The sequence below is a fragment of the Argopecten irradians genome, chromosome 6, assembly GCF_041381155.1.
Source record: "Argopecten irradians isolate NY chromosome 6, Ai_NY, whole genome shotgun sequence".
NCBI lineage: Eukaryota > Metazoa > Mollusca > Bivalvia > Pectinida > Pectinidae > Argopecten > Argopecten irradians.
In genome coordinates, this window is record NC_091139.1 from 26,915,674 (window position 1) to 26,935,676 (window position 20,003).

Sequence of the window (20,003 nt, forward strand, 5' to 3'; positions counted from 1 at the left end):
GATATGGTACTAAGGTCTACTCTGGCCTATCTTTATACCTGTGATATTGGTTCAGAGTGACTCTGAACCAATTGTCTGAACAACTTCAACAAGTTCTACAGATATAGTGCTAAGGTCCTCTCACCTATCTTTATACCTGTTGTGATATTGGTCCAGATTCTGAACCATTTCTATAGATTTGGTGCAAAGGTCCACTCTGGCCTATCTTTATACCTGTGATATTGGTTCATATTCTACAGATATGGTGCTAAGGTCCTCTTGCCTATCTATATGAACCTGGTGATATTGGTCCGGATTCTGAACCATTTCTACAGATATGATGCTAAGTTCTCTCTGGTCTATCTATGTACCTGGTGATATTGGTCCTGATTCTGAAAAAAGTTCTATAGATATGGTACTAAGGTCTACTCTAGCCTAACTTTATACCTGTGATATTGATTCAGACTCAGAACCAATTGTCTGAACCAGTTCTACTGATATGGCGCTAAGGTCCTATCTGCCCTATCTATGTACCTGGTGATATTGGTCCAGACTCTGATTCAGTACTACAGATATGGTGCTAAGGTTCTCTGGCCTATCTTTGTACCTGGTGATATTGGTCCAGATTCTGACCCAGCCTGGCAGGTTCTACAGATATGGAGCGAAAGTCCTCTCTGGCCTATCTATGTACCTGGTGATATTGGTTCAGATTCTTAACCAGTTCTACAAATATGGTGCTAAGGTCCTCTCTGGTCTATCTATGTACCTGATGATATTGGTCCTGATTCTGAACCAGTACTACAGATATGGTGCTAAGGTCCTCTCACCTATCTTTATACATGTTGTGATATTGGTCCAGATTCTGAACCAGTTCTATAGATATGGTGCAAAGGTCCACTCTGGTCTATCTATGTACCTGTGATATTGGTTCAGACTATGAACCAGTACTACAGATATGGTGCTAAGGTCCTCTCACCTATCTTTATACCTGTTGTGATATTGGTCCAGATTCTGAACCAATTGTCTGAACCAGTTCTATAGATATGGTGCTAAGGTCCTCTCTGGACTATTTTTACATATGGTTATATTACAGTTTGAACCGATATTTCACACAAAGTGCATGTCTTTATTGGCCCTATACTTCCCTTCCCATATTCAGTGAATGTTTATTATTTAAGAAATCCCTTTAAAAATACGATTTCTGAATGTCACAAATCACCCTTCTATCTTTGAATACATACCATACCATTTAAGATTGGCGTTTCTGTGTAGTAGCTGTTGGCTAACTTACTCAAAAACATATATGGACTTGTCTGTTGAAAAGCCCTCCAGAGAAATAATGGCAATTTAAGTCCTATATTTACCATGGACACACCAAGCTACTAAGGTTACAAAGCGTTTCCTGCACAGCTGCATGTTACAAATGTCCAATAAAGATCTCCTTAAGGCCACTGAAGTCATATACATGTATATCATCATCATCTGTTATATTGAACTCAAACAAAGAAACAAAGGCAGAGCCCACACCTAAAATCTTGACTTCCGATTAGAAAAATGGTCAGATTAAAGTTCAAATCGGAGGAAATAGCAAGGCTAACCCGTGCACTTTGACAGACCTCTTTCTAATTCTAGCTCATTGGATTTCTCAAATCAAGGACAGATAATTTTTATAAATCAAGAGTTAGAAATTAAGACAGTTTTTTTAAGTGTCCTTTATTTAGTATAATCTATGAGTTTTTGTTTTATGTCCAATTGATATAACTAAGGTCATGCTCCCCATCATGATGAAAAGAGTACCCAGAAAAAAATCACCAACTTTATCCTAGCTCTGAATTACTACTCATAATAATTGAAGAGTGACTTGAGCCAACTCTACGACATGACAAATTTAACATTTCAAAACTAGAAATGTCTATAAGACTAATAGAATCTTACATGTGCAAGCCTGATGGGTTGACCCGCCAAAATCTTTCACTCGGGTTGAGATATCCCTGTCCACCTGATAGAGCCATGTTTGATTATTTTTCTCCCATTTAAAGAAAAATCAGTTCTTCAGAAGTCTTCATAGTGTCAGCATCACAGAGACATTAAAATTAATGACGTCCTAGATAATAGTTTCCGCATGAATCAGTGACGTCACGTCATTGTCATGTGACAAGTTGGGACATGAAGTGACAGGACGGGAGTGCGTGGCAGAGCAGGGCATAAAAAGTAGATTAAAAATCATTTTCTAAATGTTGTTATTGTGAAATAAAGAGATTCTTCAGACTTTCAAACAATGTCACATAATCTGTAAAACTACCAACTCCTATTATCAGAGGAGATACAGGTACAGACACATGACAATTACATCACTTCATGGTAAATAGTAATCAAACGGATATCAGGTCTTATATTACCTTGTACATTGACATATCAATCAAACTGCAGGAACTGCTCCAAACACTTTGAATTCCATGGAAACCCTAACGGTTTGATATGTTACAGAGCAGCCTGATATAAAAGCTTACGTTTTAACAAATAGTAATTTGTTTTTAAATGTGAATGGAATGGCTTTTTTTTCAATTTCAATTTAGAACCAATTTGTTTTCAATTTCATTACATTCTACTCCTACTGTGTCCATCAATCTTAAAAGCATTTGAAAATATAGCAAGCATTGCATAATAGCCATTAACGAGTTGAATTTGACCAAACCAGTCATTTGCTATATATATTTATAGATATACGGACAATGGAAATCAATACATTTAATCACACGTGTATCTGCAGAAGTTTTACTGCAGAACATGAAAATCAGACATTCTATAAATGGTTTTTCAGTGACATAGGATAGCGTACGTGGTTTATATAAGTCATATGATGTTATACGTCAAAGGACAGACATATACCACGGCCATTGCCCTAAAAGGTCGACAACTTTTAACTTCTCTTTCTATTTTTCGATTCAATGATGTCTCGTCGCATTTTGTCCGGGATTTATTACATCATAAATAAACTTAACAATCAATACACATTTGTTAAGAACGGCACAGCCCAATTAAAATACTAGATTATCTCGCCTAATTGAATTACTAGATTATCTCCCTTAATTAAAAATACTACGTTACCTCCCCTGATTTTACACTTATGAAGAAGATATTCAAGAGAGTGATAACAGAAAACTGATCTTTGTTGTAATTTTATGAAAATATTGAAGATAATATAATTAGTACTATTGTCATTTATTGTTATGTGAGGTTCACGGACATATAAAATGACATGAGTGGTTTTTTTCTTATCACATAATTCATTTGTTGGATTGTTTTGACATTTGGTCCAAGAGTTTTCTTCAGCCTTTTCCATCTTTGATATAACCGACTTTGTAAAAATAATTCCTTTTGACATTCAGACATCAGACAGTATCACATGTCAGTGAGAGCTACAGACTTTTACAATCACCACAATCAGTCATTGAAGTTCAAACTAAAACTGTGTGTTAGACACCATGTGGTGGGATTCCATTTGACAGGACACACCAGGACAGGACATGACAAGATAAAATCATCAGAAGCACATGGTCATTACAATTTGCTCCTACCCCCACCAATATTTTCATGGAAGGGCTCTTTATTACTTTAGTACCCAAGAACATACAGTGTATTATTTCATTGCATGGTCTTTTCTATGTAGTAGCTGGTGGCTACTTTCCTATAGAACATACTGGAGATCTGCCACATGCCAACTAAAGGGACAGGGTGGAGTTGGTTAGTTGGGCTTAACATCCCATTAAGTGTTGTGTATTCTGTGTGTGAAGTGTGTGTTTGTGTTTTGGGAGCATGCAGTATGTTCATGTTTTGTCTCATTGTTATAGTGCACCTAAGGAGATAAGAAAGTCCTTATTTCCTATGCAAACAGTTTATTGTGTGTGTTTTGGGAGACTGTAGTATGTTCATGTTGTATCCCCTTGTGATAGTGTGTTTTTGGAGGCTGTGGTATATTCATGTTGTGTCTCCTTATGATAGTGGGACTCTTGCACATTTTAAAGTGTTATCTCACCGAAGCAGTATTTTTGTTCTGTTTGTAGACACAGCAATCTAACACTGTTCTGAATGTTTCTATTCTTGTGCCAATGTCCATATGCATCACAATGGTCAGATTACAACAGGGACACACACAAGAATATAACATGGAAAACCTCACGGGATAAGATGTGATTAAGTGATCAAAACATATCTAAAAACACCACTACTGCCTCAAGATTACTCCTAGACGAATGGAATTGAGAACCACTATTAATTCAGTTGAACAACATAAAAGATACATGTAATCCAATACCTCCAACTTAAACAAAAAATTGTTGAGGATTTTATTTATTACACTAATCTCCGACATTTTTTACCCCTCCTTATGGTTTTTATACAAGAGTGATTTAAGGAAAGTGAAATCCTACACATCCAATTGCTAGCACAATTTTTGAATTAACTCAAACATGTCCAAGTGGCTGACCTAGAAAAGCAAACTTTTCCGTATAGAGATTTACATGCCGCCTTTGTAATTATCATCAAATCTGACAATAGAAAGCGTTCTGTGATGGGGGTGGTTTATTCATTAAATCAAGATAAAATTGTACCCATAAAACATTTTTCCTATCGGAAATTTTCATTTTTTGTCTTTGTTCTCCGGAAACATTTTCTTCTGAATAGGGTTATCAAATACAATGAACGCATTCAAATTATCCTATTTTTGCAGAAATTTAAAATCTGGAAAATAGCGTAATGTCATAACCAAGTTTTCTTTGAAATAATATGTTCTTCCAATGAATTACCATATTAGGAATGCAACCAAATGCCTGGCTCCGTCAACGTATCAGTTTTCATAAACACTGTCTAGGACTAAAATTTACAACAAAGTTATTAAAAATCTGCAGCTCAGCTTGACAGCTCATTACAGGACTAATTCATCAATTCAGATTGAAATTTCACCAAATCTATGAGAAGAGGTATTTGGTTTCTTCGATTCAGTTAATACTGTGAATGCGTCCATTCAGCTGAAAAACTGGAGGAAAATCCACAACAAACAATGCTAAACTGAACCACTCAAGTTAATTTCAATAGTTTTTTTTATGTAATTTATTTCTGCTGGTTTTTAAGCAACATTACGACGGCATTTTGTGGCACTGAAGAGAATTAAATTGTACTATAAATTTCCACCAAATCCATCAATCCCACTCAATGTCCATCACTGTGTAAAGATAAAGTTTATTTCTTGCTTCCTGTTTTATCTTTAACCATACATTTTACACCAGAAATCTAGCATTACTTTAATGCGACACCGAATGTCTGCAAACATCGTGTCCAACCAATAAACTATGCGTTTACTTTTTGTTATTCGTTTCAATTCTGTCCGTGTGTATTCGAGTCTGTCCACTTTTAGTTTACTACCGACAGACATCATAAACCATATCAACATTTCAAATTTAATAATCATAACATTCTTTCAGTGCCATCAATAATTCCCGTCAATATTTCCAATCAATATTTTTTCTATGTATATAAAAACTTGAAAAATCATAACATACAGACTTGATCCCATCAAAGTCTGGTCACAATTGATTTTCTCTTTTTTTGTTTTTTTTTTTGCAATAATTCATCCGTTCACACAGAATCAAAACAACTTAGCTTGCGCTGGACATTTTTACAAGGGAACTTTTTCCAATTAGATTTAGTTTTTAAAGTCATCCCTTTTCAAGATTTTTAATGTTGTTTTTTTTGTCTACAAGAGACTATTTTAAAGTTTAAAAGGACTTCAATTGTTAGAGGTCAGTTTGTCTTTTATAGTTGTTTTGTTCCACAACTGTTCATACACCAATTACAAGGGCTCTTTGTGTTGTTGAGAAGATATTGACAGTCAAACCTTTAAGGCATTGGACTTCTCCATTGGTTACAAACTAAGACTTGAAAGAAACGTTTCCTTGATATTTAAATGTAGGTCACAATAAATAGGTCACAGTGATCCAATTCTGGCACATGTTGCACTGCTTCACCCCATCCCCCACAATATGTTGATTCCAAAATGTTTAGTAACCAGTCTGTGTATGAGAGTCCAGACCAAATATTGTACAGGACAGCTGGACTGAGACACCGGACCTTGTAGTCACTCCTACCCCATGTATAAGTCACTTCATGTGGGACAACAAATACAGCTTGACAGGATTTGTGACCAAAGAAACATCAAGATTTTCTTCCTTTTACACAAAAAGTACAGAGGAAGAGGCCCCAGGGGTCTGCATCATTTAACTCTTATTCATTGGTGCAGTGTACTCCATAGTTAATTAGTACTGGTGTACCAGTTGAGACAGGCACAACCCTCTCCTCTGTCTATACTCCCTTAAACACTTACAGATGAGTTACCACTATTGTATTATCAATATTCTATGGATGACTAAGTATACAAAATTATTTTTACTTCCTAAAATACAATCAAATTTTTCTATAAAATATATACATTTTATACAGGCGCTGCAGTGGCCGAGTGGTTAAGGTGTCCCCAAGTTCTATCATTAGCTCCCCGCCCCTACCCTCATCCTCCTTCTGGGTTGCAAGATCAAAACATATGTTGGACAATTGTCTGCAAGGGACTGTCCATATATCTGTTGTTTTTCTCCAGGTACTGACTTTTCTCCATCTATTTATTAATCTTGCATATTCTTAAATGACCATGGCTGTTACAAAAATGTATTTGACAAGATTAAACTAAGCAACATCGATAGGATTAAATTTGATTAAAAAGATGACTAATGGGTATAAACAAAAGTTTTTGAAAGTAGAACATATCTGACTGGTCAAGTTTATGTAAATGACAGTGTAAGAAGATGCCGGTACACTTCCTTTGTTTCCACACTGACACACGGCAATATCAATTCAATAATAGTAATTAAAACCAATATGGAGTGTCATTATTTATTGAAGATTTGTAATTAAGAAATAAATTTGAGACCTAAGCTAGCCCATTATTTTCTCCTTATCCAATTGTAGTACAGCTAGGCTGAACAGGTCAATACGAACGTCTGGCCAAAAGAAAACTCTACTATACACACACCAACCTCCACATCTCTTCTAATCATCAGCTCAACACATTCAACAAAATTCACTCAAATTTCTCTGGCCAACATTGAAATAGGTAGTCGACAGTGTACTTGACTTTAAGCAGTGACTTGTGAATGTGTTTGGCAGAGGATGAAGACTGGACCAGTGATGCTGATAAACGTAAGTACAATTGTTATCCCTACATCATATCGCCAACTCCTCCTGTCGGTATCCATGTTTTAGATAATTTTGCATTGATTTTTTTTAAAACTGGACAACTGGTAGTAGCCATTGGATGTCGGCTTGGACACTGCGGCTGGAGTGAGATGGTAAGATGGCGCTGAGTTGTCACTTGGACACTTTGGCCACGACGAGGAGAGAGATTCGGCCTCACACCTCTTTTCGTATGTAATGTAGCCTAAAACTTGACAAATGAAATATGAATTTTAAAGTAAAGGTTGACAGTTAAAGTACAAATGCCAAATTAAACTACTAGATGTATATACCTACATACTTCCCTACCATAAGACACAGTACCAATGTATCAGTATAATATATACCATGCATACACAGTGTAAACAAGAAAAAACATTACTCAGGATAAATTATATGGTATAATTTTTCAACTGATATGTCCAGTATAAACTTTTATGGCTGTGTGTATAAAAAAATGATGACCAGAATGACAGATTTCTGGAATATTCTGGGGGCACGACTGATTCTTATCACATCTGCTGTATATTAATATTTAATATCGGATATAAAAGTAAATCTCAACACAGCGACATTTCCATGGCCAATTTAAGTATTGAATTGCCAGATAATTCAGTGGAGAAAGCTATCCTAAACTTTGTGTGTAATCAAACGAGTTTATTTAGATACAGCGTGACGGGATGGGCAGTACAGAGTATAGAAAACTCTAAATCAACTGGAAATCGTCACTATCGCTTTTGTAATCTGGCCACATTTCTTTTCATCAAAAATGTTAAAAATGTTGATTTTGAAACCTAAGTGGGTTGAGTTAAACTTGCTAAACTTTTTATTAGTGCGATTGACCTAACAATTTGAAAAAAAAAATTAAGAAATAAAATGTGTTGGATGAACTCCATCCAGAAGCTGAGCTGTGTGGGGTTGGGTTTCTGTAGTAATGTAACTCGACCCGTGTATATGGCTGTTAAGTATCCTCTCTATTTCACATAAACCTAATTTCTACATTAAACACACAACTTATCGAGTCTTAAAGGTCATTAGTAAATTAAAACAGTAGTAAGTGTATTTTTATTCCAATATGAAGAGCAGCCATTCACCATTGATTAGGAAAAAGTGTCAAGGAATTTTCTTTTGAGTATTCGATTTTATTTCTAGATTTTGCCAACATACTGATGAAATGGAATCGGCACATTACTTTGGTGTTACCTTGCAAGTTTCTTGCATGTTTAACGAATGATGAAAGGTTTGGAATTCTACCAAAATTTGAAAAGTTCTGAAGAAAATCTTGAATAATCAATACGATGTATTGTGTATGTATAGCGCGATATCTTTGGGTCAATTTCCGCAGATTAAACGTAATATCATCTGGTTAACCTCTGAACACTAGACCGATAAAAAAGAAAATAGACACAATTACGTTCTGAATTCTTATACTGTTGTAATCAATACACGGGCGGAAAATTATGGCAATTAAGCATTACAAGTGTTAAATAAATGAAGATGTCACAGGTACATATACCAAATCAAGTAAATAATTAATAGGTTGAGTTAGCTCACCAACATAAAGATAAGATTAATGTTTGAAATTGTCATAGTTTTTGAGAGATATATTTTTTATGAGCTGTCAATGTCACGAGTGGACAAAAGCCTAGGCATGTATAAGCTTGAGGACAGGCAACAGATATAAAGCTTAGACAACTCGCAGTAGATGATATGGGTTTTTTTCCGTGTGGAAAGCCAGCACCCTGAGTCATAAACACAGTTTTGTAGCCTCCGGCCAATTTCATTGTTCAAGTTCAATTTTTTTATGGCCTATACAGCTAGCAATATTGAATAGAAATCCCAACATGCATAATTAAATGATGATAAAATCTTAAAACTATCGCTGTAATCATCAGAATAATGATCGCTTTCAATCTCAACAAGTTGTAAACATCACACAAGCACAGCTGGCAGATCGTCGCTATTTTATCATTAGCAAAAAAAACCGTCCTATATGAAAACCATTAAAAATACAGATAGAAATTAATGTTAATTTTTATCGTGTATTGAATTTCGCCTTGCCTATAAAACATCTAGCCCTGATTTACATAATGTATTGTTATATATGTTTTTGTTTGTACATAAATAAAACATTACACATTATAAACTAGATATCGGTACAGGTCTATAATTGCTTTTCATGATAAAACACACAAAAAAAAAACATTCACACTTTGTCAATAAAATATTATAGTTAATATCATAGCTGCTTGAATTTACTTTTCATGAAATTCCATTCTCCCCATCAGCTGGAGGTCGCGACCTGATCATAATTAGCATAACTAGGTACTTAATTCCCATAATGCGATTTGAACAAGTAATTATCGCCTGGACTTCACTTAAAAATCTAATTAAGCACGGTAATAAATTGTAATTACAGTGTGGTAGAAAACGTTGCCATTTATATATATCCTGGTACATACATATTTTTTTTTATTTAGAAACTGACAGTCGTGATTTTTATAACAAATTGGGTAATCAGCACCAAATATATGCCATCGTTAAGCAATCATTTATTCATGGCCAAAAAATGACGTAACGTACAATTAAGTGTTGAAGTGAAGAGCAATAAAAGTGTTTTATTTTTCCATCTTGTCTAGAACGTCACTTAAAACATGCAAACTTGTTCTCAATATGGTGCATAATTGTCAATTCCCTCCAACTCATTAGAAAGAGTAAAGCTCTCAAATTTTTTTGTTAATCAAACAGCTTAAGACAAATGAAGTAAAAAGTCTTTAAATGCCATTGTAACACAACCAGTTTTAATTGCTTTTAAACAAAAAATTTAAACGCTTAACCATATTTACATTTTTATTTCTACTTAAATTATATTTTCATGTGATGAAGCTCACACTTTTTTTCCATTTTTCTTAAGCAGTAGTCATGATAAGAACTCTTATATTTGCATTTTTTTTGTCATTTTTTTTCTCTTCACTTACCAATTATTGACATTTTGAAATATTAAATTTCATTTTTACACAATAAATCCTTAAATATTGATCTGTCACTTAAACCTGACTACTTAATCAATCTATACATTTCACCCATAGAATTGAACATAAATCATTCTTAGACACCGACATTTTTTCAACATCAAGACATTGTGCAAGAGTTAAGTGCCCTTTATGAAGTACCAATATAGCCCCTGGCACGGCCATATGTCATGTGATGACAGCAAACTTATGTCATTATTGTTCTACTAGGTACCATACTAGTGTAGCAGTACTTAGGCTGATTAACATTACAGTTTAATCAGTTTTAGTTAATGTTTCCCAGGTTTTTCCTTTCAAGAAAAATAGTGTTGAGCTTTTATTGCAAAACCTACCTTAGCAACCACCTCTGAATAAAGACCTTAGCAACCATCTCTGGGTAAAGACCACCTGTGTAATCAGACCACTTTATTACGGGTCCAAAATGACCAATTTCAAGACAGTTAGAACTGTCTATAAAGGTCACCTGTCAATAGAGATCATTTTTTCTTTGTCTCTTTAGTGGTTTTCATCAGCTGGTTTGACCATACATAGTTATTGATAAAATTTGGTGAACTTTGTTGTTAAATTGATGTTTAGCTATGACAGATGGATGTAATGGGGGATGTTAAAAAAAATTATCTTTGTGCACCTCCCCAATCTCCTTTTTTCTTTGGTCATTTATTCCTTTGCCTTTTTTCCTTTCCTTTTTTAGTGATTTTTCGATTTCTTTTCAACTTTTTTTCATGTAACAATAGAACTTTCTGACGAAGGTAATGGTAATATTTTTTTTTTCGTCCATCAATGCTAAGACTCTCATTCTGAAATTAGTAGTCTCTGTGTGAAGTACATGTATAAGATTGTTCAAAGACATCAGACCAAAAACTTTGTCATTAACTTTTGTCCTTACCGCTTCTTCTAATGACTCACAGAACCTTCCATGATCAATTGTAATTTTTTGTACTTATCGTGTCGTTAGAACGACAGACTCAACTCACCCTAATAAGTTCTAGTGTTTTATAATTGTCCGAGGCAGTCTCCAGGGTGTTAGGAAAATTTTCTGTCTCTTAACACCAGACAATATAGAAAAGAATAAAACAAGAGATTTAATGCAATGTATACACATTTATTGAGTTAAGCTTGCTCCGGTAATTCCAAGTTTCTACGATAATGTAGCTGGATGAGAATACACATTAAGTAACAATTAACATGTGCGTAATCAAATTATTGGTGCGGCTGATAAATTTTGGGTTTTGTGAGATTTGTAAGGCACAAGGCTAGAGTCTGTAGTATCTTAGCTCTGTGTCATTATCAGATGCCACCAGTCCAACTTCACAATGTTCATTCCACAGATCTAGAAATATACCTCCAGTACAGATGCTGGGTCCCTCCTCCCAGAGCAAACCCCGAGTGTCAGAGATACAAATTATTCCAGGGCGATATCTCTGTGATAAAATCTAGATAATCCTCTCACTCTTTTTGAAAGAAGTGCCGCTAGAACAAAAGCCCTAATACAAGGGGAAGTAATTTGAGATTCCACAAAGATGCTGGATCTTGTCCAAAATTCTTTATTATATACATCAGTTAAACACCCCCATCCAAACTGATCAACTCACTGGGGGTAACACTCTCTTCTCCTACACTGTAGCCGCCTTAGATGACAAACATTGTCAAGATTCTTACAATTTTCTATTAAACATTGCAACACTAAAATTATTTGCAATGCAAAGTCCATTATATGCTTGAAGCTACTTCCTAGAAAAACATCGCCTCGCTTAAAACCATGTACATTTTCCTGTTAATGTACAGCATTGCAATTTTACTAATCCTGTTGCAATCTTTGATGGTACCTCTTTAACGGTGCTTAAATGCATGCATTTTCACGACTCAGATTGGAGCTTGTCATCATGGTCAGGTCAATGTTTGATCTGTCCTTATTGGTAAGCAGTCTTGCTTTTTGACTCCGTGAGTTTGGGAACGTCATTGGTCACTTTGACGAAGGCCAAATAATTCAAGTCACATCGGAAGACATTGTTGCGGGCACACAGAGTTTGTCCAAAGTTTTCAGGTCATCGTCATCATCTGCAAGAATAGGTGAAAGGGTCGTAACAATGACCTGAGAAGTTGTCAATACCAATATGATACTAAGAATATTGATATTGTTCTGATAATACTTTGATAACTCAATTGGTCAACTTTATAGCTAGCACTGCAAAAGTAACTACAATTTATTCTGTCATAAAAATTGTAAAACAATTAAAAGTTTTCATTAACTAATTAACAGATAATTAATTGTGAGAGATGCTTTTGAGTCAAAATTAATATTCTTGGACGGGAAGTCAATTAAGTTGTCAAAATCCAGGTGTGTTAATCAAATAAAAATCATTTTAAGTTCATTAATGGTACTTTTGACCGACAAGTCAGCAAAAATCAAGTTAAAATATTTAACTTTTTCTATTAAAGATCAATTAAAATTGTTTAATGGTAATTAAAATGGTTTAATGGTAATTAAATTGGTTTAATGGTAATTAAAAGGTCAGTAGATAGTAAGAATACTTTTCACAATCAGGAATGATTTTAATAAACTAATTCATCAGCAATACTTAACTTGATAAATTTGATACACAGGTGCAAGTCTTTACAGACGAAATTAACTTAGCATGAATTAAATTAACCTATAATCTGAAAAAAAAATCCTTAACGAATAATAAAACTCCAGTCATTTGTAAGTAATATTATCTTGGATTTCAGAAGATGATTAATGTCAATTAAAATTTATGGTTTTTAACATAAAATGAATGAAGTGTCACGATCCCCTGACCTATCCTGTACATCTGTTACTCATAGAAAACAATCTAAAACAGTGGTGAAAGTATGACGCACATGCTAAAACTTTAAAAGGCTCTGTGGTTGTTTGTCAGTTGAAGGTGACCCCCATCGTAGAATCGTATACTTATGTGTCAAAGATCACTTAAGACATTAAATACAGGGGCGGGGATTCCAAAATTTCAACATTTTGGATTTGTTTTCTTGGGTGGCCCCGATGGGGAAAACTGAAATTAGAGATTGACCAAGTCATTTTCACTTTGTATATGTATAATTGAATTATATTAGAATTGTTGGCCCCTCTCCCCACATGTTGTAGATGATTATAGAACTCCAATTCCTTCGCCATCCATCAAAGAACATATTCCAAAGTACTGTCTGAATATGAATAATTAACGGCGACAATAATCACTGCTTCTCATCTGGTCATTTCCTATCGACACCAAATCCAACATGTTCGTATGAAATCTGCCACCTCAAACTAATAATTCTTCTCAAAAATATCAAAACATAAGGTGCCTAACCTGATGATGTTATGATGTGGATTTGATTAAAAAGTAGATAGTGTATACCATGTTGGAGAAAAGGCCAGAGCCATGGCGATGGAAGGTATAAGTACGGATAATACATGGACAAATATAGCCAGACTCCAACAATCAGACACTGACCAATACAAATTCGTCGCCCTCTCTGAGTAGATGACACACTTATCTCAGGCCAGCGCACTGATTACAAAGGATTTGCCAAATAAATGAAATATTAGCAAAGAAACGCTTCACCAAAAAATCCATTTTACTGAAATTGTCAAACGATGAAGATGGTTTTATTTTGTGAAAGTGGCGGATTACAAACTAAAACATTTCCTACGTATTGACATATGTTTCTATGAATGTACAATGAGTACCAGTCTAGAAACTTATCTTTTTTCTTAAAAAATTCATATCTATCGAAACAGAAAAATGCATTGAATATTTATCTTTTACGTAGCACAAATGGTCACAGAGAAGACTTGAGCTGTCTCGGATGTGCCACACTGGCCAATGTATAATGTCTCGGAGATAACGTTGTTTCGTAACCGGCCACGTCTACATCTAAAGCATTTTGGCATGTTCTAGTAACCTTTAATCCCAAGGATTGAAACAGCCATCAAAAAGTGAGAAAAACAAATTCTGTAAATGCAATAATCATAACAATTCGACGTCCATACGTCACCAAATCAGAGCCGAGCGCGTACAGAGTACAATGTATAATTTCTGATAACACGACGTCTGCCCTGGAGGAAGTCCTATGTCACACGCAGACATACGGCTGACAATAAAGCACTTTAATTCAAAAATAAATCTTATTGGCTAAAAATATCTAGGAAAGTCTCGTTTGCAGATGACAGTATTTATTCTACAGTGAAGATGGTCTATTCAATATCGCTAATGAGGTCGTGTTTTAAAATATTTCAAACATCAGGCAGACCCAGAAGATCAGCCAGGAGAGTTGGTAAATGGGTCGCGTGAAGGGCACTACTCTGGTATTGGACTAATGCTGACAAATGTCTAAAATCCTTAACTAACATTACTAATGAAAGACGAATCCCAAGGCAATGCTAAAATGGATGTCAATCGTCTACAGTCCAGAATACAGTCAATCAAACAAAAGCTCACCTAAGTCAAGATTACTGGTCTCAATCAAGCGAAACAGTCCTGGCTATCTATTCCCAATGTCTACCTAGATAAGCAAATGTTCACAGGACAGTCTACTTTGTCATCAAATTAAAGCATGGCGGTGTCTGAAGTGAAATTACTAGTGTATCAAACAAGCATTGACATTCAAAAAAAGAGTCTACAGTTTAGATTACTTATGTCAGTTGAACAAGATTCTATAGTCCAAACGAACCTACAGTCCAAACAATAGTCTACAATACTAGTCCAAACAATAGTTTACAGTTCAAGTCTAAAGTCCAAACAGGAGCCTATAGTCCAAACAGGAGCCTATAGTCCAAACTTTAGTCAATAGTTCAAACATGAGTCTACTATTCAAACAAGAGCCTTAAGTCAAAACAATAGTTTACAGTCCAAACATACAGTCTAAAGTCCAAACAAGAGTCTAAGTCCAAACAGGAGCCTATGATCCAATCAAGAGCCTATAGTGTAGACCATTGATGCCGGTGAAACAAGTCTAATTTCCTCATTATGGTGGTCAGTCAAACATCAGTCTGTTAGTCCAGATTACTGTGGATCAAACAAGGCTGTTCACACTTATAACTATCACAATGGAGGAAATCTGTGAGCCTCTATTTCAGATCCTGAAAACTTGAATATCCCATCATATTCTACCATCAATATTTGTCCTTTGAAGGTCATGGTGGTCAACTGGTCAGTGTCAATAGTTTTTTCACAGACCTGAAGGTATTCCATCATGCCACACTTCGTTCCAGATCAACTTGCATCACTATAAGCCAGGACACGAAATGCAAGATTTCACTAAAACGTTGCAGATAGCATCAGTTTAGTTAAAGCTACACCCCTCCTAACAAGGTATAAGGACAGCCTGCCTTAATAAGACATCTGACAGTTACGTACATCTGCTGAACATATACATCAAGGACAGATATTTAAGACTTCCCACTGATGTGTTGATGTAAAGGTGAGTCATCAAGGTGCACTCTTCACCGCACCGACAGGTAAGTACCTGTATACATTCACACTTTTGTGTAAGATAAAAGTGTATTGTTGATACATTAAAGGATCATACAGAGCAGTGAAGATGACCAAAAGAAAGGGCATATAAGGGCTCATAAAAAGTCAATTTGCCACCTTAGGACTAACACTACCACGATACTATCAACCAAAGCCACGCTGCATGGGAGGATATCTCTCTATTCACTGGGATGTATCAGCATCAACAGATTGTAATCTTTGGGGTTAAAGCCCAATTAAATGCATCATCCGTCCGACATCGCTGCACTGTCACTGTGCAGCCACCATAAACTAGTCAAGCGGATCCCGAAGCTCAACGTAATGAGCTATTTTCACACAACGTAATTGTATGGCGCCGCAACCAAGGTCTCCGAGAGACACACATCGCACCCCTTTGTTGTGGTCCGATAATAAATTACTGTGGTTTAGGTAGCTGCAGTGAGTGATGCAAAGATGCACCAAATTAGCACCACAAAAAGACATTTAGTTTGTCGCTGGATTTCAATAAAATGAATTTCCAAGTAATTGGATGCCGCATTAAACCAGAAGAATTCTTTTTTTTATTTGATTCTCGTACGGTACCGTTAAAGCTTAAGTAAAGCTTTAAGGCTGTTAATGATTAGATGGCCATTTTTTTATGTTTCAAATTGAAACATGACTTTTGAAAAACATATCTGATTTTAAAAGTGTGCTTTTAGTTTTAGACGGCTTGTAAATAAAATCCTCACAGTCATGTATAGTGACACATCGCTCGATGGGGGCTGGACTTAAATGTGAGCGAAGACAAACAAGATTTCTTGATAGACACAATTACCAACAAGACTCAAACGAATCAAAAAGAAAATCAACAAACATTGGAACAGCCAGCAAAATGGCCTTTTGATCCAGACTTCTTCCATTCCCAGGTTTACCAATTACTTGTAGACAAAGTAGGCTCCAAAAGAAACCATTTTGAGATACCCCACAAAACATTTTTTTTTTGCTCAATTCTTGTAAATTTGAACAAGTCAACTGATAATTAAAACTCACCGTGTGAATAGCTTCTACAGCTTCTAGTTTATTTGTTTTTCAGAAACAGGCACAATCATCTGGAACAATATCAGGAAATACAGCAATTAATAATGAATTAATTTCATAAAAAAATATAAAGAAAACTTTATGAAAGTTTAAAAACTTCTAAATGATAAAATGCCAATAAAAAAAAAGTTCACACTTAAATGAATGTTTTACTCCTTAACAGTTATCTAACAAAAATCTTTTCTCATTATTTAAATCTTTTAAATGTCACAAATTAAAATTAAATGTGCGAGAAATTTTTAATACACTTATCTTCAAAGTCTCATTTCAAGTAAAAGATCATTAAAGTCTTCTCTAAACCATGTTGATCATGAATAAATTTTATGCTTATTTGGACTGAGCTATGTAGATCATAGATTATAACACTTGACACTTTGTTTTAAATTCTGGTAAATATGCAATAGCAATCAATATGCGAAATTTGTCTAAATCAATCTAAAACCTTAGTTAAATGAAAAGATGAAGAAGTTTGTCCGTACATTGACATCTTGTCATATGTAAGTTTTGACAGTGACATAACATATATGAAAATCTCTACAATTTTCTACATAGCATAGAAATAAGAGCTCTCTTGTAAAAGTACACCATACCGTAATGAAACGAACCCTTGGGCTCCTAACAATCAAGATTTTTATTCCTAGATTTCTTAAGAGGGAACTCCTTCTTTTAAAAAAATACATAAACTTTTTAATGGAAAACACAACGACCTTGACCCTGAGGAAATGACACATATGGTGTACCATCTGGGGTTAATATACTGTGTAGGTTTCATTCAGGTATCTTCACTGGTTATGTGTTATCTGTATTTACGTTAAACAGAATCTTAAAATCTATTATACCAATGAATTTATTATGTACATTGTAGGTAAAAATGATGATTATGCCCTTAAGAACGTTTATATCTACCGTTAATCTTGGGTCAAACGTCCCGCATTGAGGTGCTGCATTAACATTGTCCTTTTAACAGACTTGCTTGATGTAATCAGCATTATATAGCACCTAATCAGTAGCTACATGCAATAAAATCTCAGTTTAAGGAAACTCTCCGTTTCATTTTCATCAAAGTTCACTCAGTGCTCAAGATGACATGGATAAGATTTCAATTAATTTAAGTCTGTCTCTCAGAGGTATGGGGCCTATCTTCTTTACTCATCATGTAATTTCTTAAGTAATCAAAGAAAATAATTCGACTTTGTAAAAATAATAACAAAACCGACTTTGGAGTTGAGTCAGTTTGTCTGCTCGTGTATGATTAGTCAAAAAGTCTGGTTATGCTTCTCGTTCTTCTTATCGCTCGTGGATTATCAAAGTTAAATCTTATACGCACTCATAATTAATGCCAGAATTTATTTCAAACATTAATGCTGTAGGATTTCATTCAAACATGAAATGATGAAGTGTTAAATTTGTTCACATGTGAAGAACCAATATTCTCATCATGCCGATTGATTTGATCTGTTTGACCTTTTGAACGTCTTACATCATACTGATACATCTTAGATCAATCATATCAATTGTTTCCTTGTCATTAAAAAAGTGCATTTCAAAAGATTTTACTGTTATGTACCCAGAATCAATATAAGATAAAGAAATACTCCTTACAGTTCATACAATAGAGCTAATTACCAATTGCACAAAATGACTTTCAGAAATATCATGTATTTTGTGGGGTTTTTTTAGAAACATACTACTAATTTTACATAATGAAAGACAAAAAGAACAATCCCGGGGGGATCCTCCTAAACTTGACTCTTATTTTAACCTACCTCATGAAAAATGTTTGAAAAAAAATATCTTTGAGAGTCACAATTTCAATTTTACTTCTACTTCCTAACAGGCCTAAATTTTAAATTCATTTATGATAATAACTCTTATACAAAAAAGACAACAAACAATTTTTTAAACCATAAAATACAACTGAAGTTGCTTTTGACGGTTAACATTGAAATAGAAACATTTAGGTGGACTAATTGATAAAGGTTTTCTAAAGGTTATAGACATAACATGTTTGAATTTTAATTACAACTAACTTTAGGCAGCTCACTTCAATATTCATAGTAGAGTAATGCATTTACATGTGCTGACAGAAAGTTTCATTTTTTTCTTAGACAGTTGCCACAGGGGTCAAAGGTAACTAATTGACCTTCAGCGTGTCACGGAGAATTTCCTATGGCAAATGCTCTCTTTAGGATATGCCTTTGTTCAAATGACAAGTGACAATGCAAGACATGAAAAATTAACTCCTGAAGTTTACTACTGACCTGTGTTTTCACTTCCATTAAACAACCAACTTTGGGGTTAATAAATATCAGTTGTCACCTCGTCAAACGATAATAATTTCATAATAAATATACGGCTGAAAATGTGCAGTAAAACTTCCGCAGCATGTCGTAATGTTGCAGGGTTTTTAGTCGATCTGACAATATTTAATGAACTTAAATGAAAAGTTGAGGCTTATAACAATCTTTATTTCATGCAAACCCTCCATAAATGGCAGAATTGTTCTAAAAGTTTTGCCTGAGTTAGAACCTATTTTAAGATTAATATGTGCGACCACACCTTCCAAACACAATGCACTTATCTTCTCCCTTTAAATCTCAATTGCAGTTCGGCTACCGACTGTCAGGAATCTGAGCGCTCTTCAGGCATTTCAATAATGTATCAAAAAGCTAAGAAACGAGACAAGAAATGACAAAGGACGGTGGTTTTGGCAGGTCAATCATTTTAGTTATGTCCAACATGACAACATTGACCTAGAATATAAAATATGTGCAAATTTTTCACAAAGCTAGCGAAAATTTTGCTTCATTTGTGAATAATTTCAAAAAGTCTTGGTTGTAGGTGTTGGGCTTTAAATGGCAATGAAACTTGTTTAACGCACATGTTATAGAAGGCATACATTTCCTGACGTATAATAAATGTCATCCCACATACACTGGTTTGGAGGCAAGGAGTTTCACAGGGTGGTTGTGTCGAATGCTATCTGCCAGTGTGCATTGAAACAAAGGTTTTGATGTTTTTATCGAGGGGAACACAATATGGCCATTAATCTTTATGACATCAAAGCTTGTGAAACTGTAGGGTAGCAGGATGAACAGATGATGCTAGGGTCCCACTACAAATTAAACCCCATGACAGATTTATA

At 34.8% G+C, this 20,003-nt stretch overlaps 1 protein-coding gene across 4 annotated transcripts in view; it reads right to left on the reverse strand.

The window, feature by feature from the left end:
* LOC138325488 (caspase activity and apoptosis inhibitor 1-like) overlaps positions 1 to 20,003 on the reverse strand; it is a 230,883-nt gene that overhangs the window by 195,708 nt on the left and 15,172 nt on the right. For 2 of the 4 annotated variants that reach the window (XM_069271177.1, XM_069271179.1), the window contains exon 2: positions 16,811 to 16,869. The exons of the other annotated variants lie outside the window; for them this stretch is intronic. The gene's annotated coding sequence lies outside the window, so the exon portion shown is untranslated. The remainder of the gene's footprint in view (positions 1 to 16,810; positions 16,870 to 20,003) is intronic. 4 annotated transcript variants of the gene reach the window in all.